The following is a 5,437-nucleotide window of genomic DNA, read 5'->3' as shown; positions in this document are numbered from 1 at the left end:
TCGTCCCTCTCCTCTGGCAACCATCTGTTGGAGCTCACTCGTCGCCTCTCCCTTTCGCAACCATCTGTTGGAGCTTCCTCCTCCCATTTCCCTTCAGTAACCATCTGTTGGAGCTCCCTCGTCCCCTCTCCCTTTCGCAACCATCTGGTGGAGCTACCACCCTTGGGCCCCTCGCACCCTCTCCCTTCAGCAGCGGTTGCTCTCCAAGAACCCTCCTTGAACCCTCCCAGTCCTCCGCCTTTTCGCTCCCTCCGCCTTTTCGCTCCCTCCGCCTCGCTCGCTGGCCTCTCCGGTGGCTTCAGGGCCTCACGGTTCGCAGTCGGGGTTCTCTTTCCACAGTGGCGAATGTCGGGCAAGCGAACCGGTATTACTGCCGGCTTTCGAGAGTTTACTTTTCGTCCCTGGGTCGTGATAGCTTGAAAAAAATGAACATGAAAAGAATGAGATACCGTTGGTCAAGTACATCAACTTTGATTCTGTTGAAGGGATTGCTAGTTAACAGTAGCTTATTATTAGTCTCGTATCATTAGCATCTTATTAGAGTATCAGTACTGTAAAATAATCTACACTGTCCTTAACACATTATAATTCCAATACCCTTGATTTTTTTTAAATCTGATAAGAATGACAGCTCTGACGAAAAAAATAGACTAATTTAGAGAACACCACAGAAAACATATCCCTTGCGACGCGATAGGTCCTCCAGCCTACCAAACGTGGTATCCTCACTTGAATGGGGTGGCGAAGACTGGCGTTTCTCCCAGCTTGGAGTCGGTCAGGCTCCCATGCCAGCCTCTAGTTTACTTTGATCTCCATTTTGCCCTTTGCGTCTACAATCGAATTGTAAAGAATTGGGCTGTCCGGCGTTGTTAGCCAGACAATCTAAGAGACAGGCAAACACACAAACAAACCGACGCACAAATACGTAAGCGCGCAGACACGCCAGTACGCGCGCACACACACACACACACACACACACACACACACACACACACACACACACACACACACACACACACACACACACACACACACACACACACACACTTCTCTGAGAATCTCGAGATTCTATTTCTCTCTCTTTCTTCTCCCACCCCCTCTCATTCAATTGTATTTTTTCTCCCCTTCCTCCCACCTTCTCCTTCCTCACTGTTCCACTCGCCTTATTCATTTCCAAGGTTTTCTCTTTTTTCTTTCTTGTTTTGACGTTTTTTCCATGTTGATCTTCCTTCTTCGCTCCATGTTCCTTTTTCTTCCTCAGTATCCCATTTCTCAGCTCTTCCCTATTTTTCTTCTCCACTTTTTTTCTTCTAGACTAACCCTAAACGCCCTTTATCTATCTTGCTTTTCCTCTAATCATGTACTTCTCGAGGGATGAGAAGCTGTCTTCCTAACTACTTGCCCCCCCCCCCCTATCCAGTCTCGCACCTCGTTGCCTCTGTCTCTCATTCGTTCCCATCTCTTTCCCTCCTCTCCTTCATGCGTCTTTCTCATCCCTTCTATTCTCCCTCTCGTCTTCTTTGTCGTTTCCACTCCCCTCTCTCTAACGCCCTTCTTATCTCTTCTATTCCTCCTCTTCGTTTCCCTCGTCTCTTTTTTCCCTCTCATTCGTCTTCCTCGTGACTCCCATTCGTCCCCCTTTTCCTTCTTCTTCATTTCTTCCACTCCTCTCGCCTATGTCTTCTTCACCTCGTCTTCCTCATCTCTCACTATCGCGTTCATAAAACACCCCTTCTTCTTCTTCTTTTTCTACTTTTTATTCCTCTTCTTCTTCTTCTTTCTTCTTCTCCATCGCCCCCTCCGCGTGAAAAGTCTCCCGAAAACGCCCTCGATCGAGTGTCCGAGCGAGTTCCGACGTCCCCCAGTGTGGACCTCAGCGCCCTCTGGCCAAGGGTCGTGACGGACAGGGCAGGTAAGCAGGCTCTCCCATTTTTCCTGCTGCGTTGCCTTTCCACCTCCCCCCTCCCTCCGGCTTATCCCTGCCTGTACTCTGGTGAATTAGCGGTAAACTACACACAGCCAACATAAACGCCGAGATGGACGAGGCCTATATCACCTCCCCGCCCACAAAGCTTCTTAAAGACGCCGCTCCGTTACCTCTCGGCCTTCCTTCCCCTCGACGTCCTCACGGCCACCTGTTACCGCCTTCTTTCTGTGCTATGGGTCAAGAAATATTTATTTCTTACTATAGAGGAACTTAACATATAGCAGTAGTCATGAAAGAAGATTATACTGAAAAAAACAAAACAAAAACAAAGTGTGGCAGTTTCAAATTTGTTGCTCAAATAGATACACAGTTCGGTGTGGTAGTCTAAGGTGAACCAACGCCAATTTTCATTATATAGACTATGGGGCTGACGGAGGACACTTGTTGGCAAAGACCATGATATCAATGTCAATATTGCTAGATTATTTTACCTGTCATATATACGTTATAGATTGCCATGCAATGCACCTCTTATTGTTCAAGGAATCAGAGTTAGCTATATTAGAAATCGTGCAAAATAAGGCTAAGAGAATCATTCTCGGCGCCCCTAAAGCAACGATTGTGAATATGAGAACCGAACTTAATTTACTTTCTGTGTACGAAATAACATCATACATACATACACACATACCCCATTTAGTGCCAAGTCAATTAGTGAACCCCTCTACTGTAGAGAGTTCCAAAGACAACTACAGCATAGAATAGTAGAGCCAACTTTGAATGACGACATCGATTCATACTCAAATCCATGGCTGCAAGTAACATGCAAACACTTACCCCATATCCATATCCATAAGTAAAAGACCCTACGTGAACGTTTTACTCCACCGTGGAAAATGTCGGAACCAATTGTATTTAATGCGAGTGCCCCCCAAAAGACTGTCCCCCTGTTATACTTGAGCAGTACGCACTAGAAACTATCAATGGGCACCTTGAAACTTTGCCTGATGCATATGGATGCTATACCGACGGACTCTTGCAGTCTGGAAGCAGAACAGGATGCGCTTTTATTGTATATAAAAACAATATTTTGCAGCACCAGAACTATATGAAAGTTCATGACTGGGCTAGCACTAAGTGAGTCAGCAGGTATACTCATAGCCACTAAGTTTCTACTGAATCAAGGCTTAAGGGTAATCATCTGTGATTAACAGAGTGCTCTCCTAGCTCTGAACACTATAGACAAAGTTGCAGGAAATATTGCAAATAACATCATGATAAATGTGTACCATGCAAAGGACCAAGCAATGATATACGTTTTATGTGGATACCATCGCATGTTGGAATCCAAAGGTATGATCATGCTGACCGCCTAACCAAATAAGCATGTGACAAGCAAAGTATGGATACAGATCTTGGAGTACCTCTTGCTAGGATTTCACACATCATTAAAACTTCCTTCAAAGACAACTTGACTGAGTTGATTAATTTTCAAAAGCCTTGAAGCTGTAGCATAAAGCACTATGGCTGGTCTATGCAAGATACATTCATCTGTGGCTTATATAAAACAAGAACAAGAATTAGACTCGACTATAAATTGTTAATGATATGTTCCAAATCAAAAATGTTAGAGTCTAAATCACAAATGGAATGCTATTATATAATGCTATGACCATGCATCAGTGTATCACAGCTTACCCACGCCAGTGCCAGTGCCAGGCCTAAAATAAAAAAAACTAACCACACCTTAAAGCCAACAACCCTTAAACCTCAGAACAGGCTATACCTCTCCTTCTCTCTCTTGGATCTCCATAAACCTCTCATCCGTTGACATCTGATTAACGAAAATAAGTAAAAACGTCGGAATTACCGAAGAGGGAGAAGAAAAGGAGGAGTGGAGAAATATGGGGAAAGAGAAGGGGGAGGAATGAGAGTCATGAGGAAGACGAATAGGAGAAGAAGAAAAAAAATGCAAGGTAGACGATGAGGAATAGAAGACATAAAGGGCATTGGAAAGAGAAGAGTGGAAGTGATAATGATGTTCAGAACCTCTTGGTCATCATACAGCGGCGTTGTACCAGGACCTCAGAAGCGTCTTTATCCCGCCAGCGAATTATGACGCAGACTAAAAGGTGTTGCCATTGAGCTGACATTGTCGCTCTGCCACGTTGACGAAAATAACCCCATGGGAGGGACTTAACACCTAGAACTGAACATCTAAAATCTAAAACTGAACACCTTAAACCTAAAACTGAACACCTAAAATCTAAAAATGAACACATAACCTAGAACTGAACATCTAAAACCTAAAACTCAACCCCTAAAACCAAACACTAACGACCTAAAACCTAAAACTAAACACCCAAAACCTAAAACTAAACACCAAAACCCCTAAAATTGAACATATAAACCCTAGAACTGAACACCTAAAACCTAAAACACAACCCCTAATACTAAACTAAACACCCAAAACCTAAACCTGAACACCAAACACATAAAACTGAAGACAAAAACAAAAAACAAACTAAAACTGAACATCTAAAACCTAAAACTGAACGCATATAACCTACAACTGAACACCTAAACCCTAAAACACAGCCCCTAAAACCTAACACTACACATCCAAAACCTAAAACTGAACACCAAAAACCTAAAACTGAACACTCTAAAACTCTGTAAAGTGCAATGTGATCCGGGTGTCATTTTTTTAGTGGCTGCTTTAAAGTGAGTGAAAAAATGTCGCCGTGGCTCCACCCATTCATCACAAGACGCGGCCCGTTAAAAGACTCGATGCGATGCTGATATTTCATAATGCATCAGAATTTACAAGCGCAAGTGCATTGCCTAGTAGAGCAATAAATTAGTAGATTGATAGATAGATGAAGTTAATAAAAAATACGATACATAAATAAATGATATAAATAAACGACTGAGAAAAACATAAAAGGATTTACTGATGAACTTTACACGAATTAATTAAGTTAATTAGCTAAAATATTAGATTAAGTTACCATGTACCTCGCCCGTGGAGGGAAATCAACAAAAATAGGGCTATATCTAACTCCCAAGTCTACAATACATTCTATTGGTCAGTTGCCAAAGACACCCATTAATCCTATAACCACAGTAATGAACGCTTAGACTCCTGTTCCTTAGGCTAATAACTATAATAATAATATCAACATATGAATAAAACGTCAGAAGACAGCCTGAAACAATCATTTTTCTTTACAATGTCAAGGAACACTTCAACAGTCTTTAACAACAGTTGAAATAAAAACAACAGTTGAAACAAAAGACCAACGGGTTTAGTTCGCGCCTTAACCTGTCGCATTACATAAAAACACATACATACATCTATTTCTCCTCTTCTAGCTAGACGATGATTAACAATAATTTATATCACTGCTTCTTGACATACACACTAGCGCTTCATAAACTACTAATCGACAACCTTAATGTATATATGAAACATTTTGTTTTCAATTTCGACTCCACCTTCCGCTAATG

This window comes from Penaeus vannamei, chromosome 5 (assembly GCF_042767895.1).
Source record: "Penaeus vannamei isolate JL-2024 chromosome 5, ASM4276789v1, whole genome shotgun sequence".
NCBI lineage: Eukaryota > Metazoa > Arthropoda > Malacostraca > Decapoda > Penaeidae > Penaeus > Penaeus vannamei.
This window is presented reverse-complemented; position numbering follows the sequence as displayed.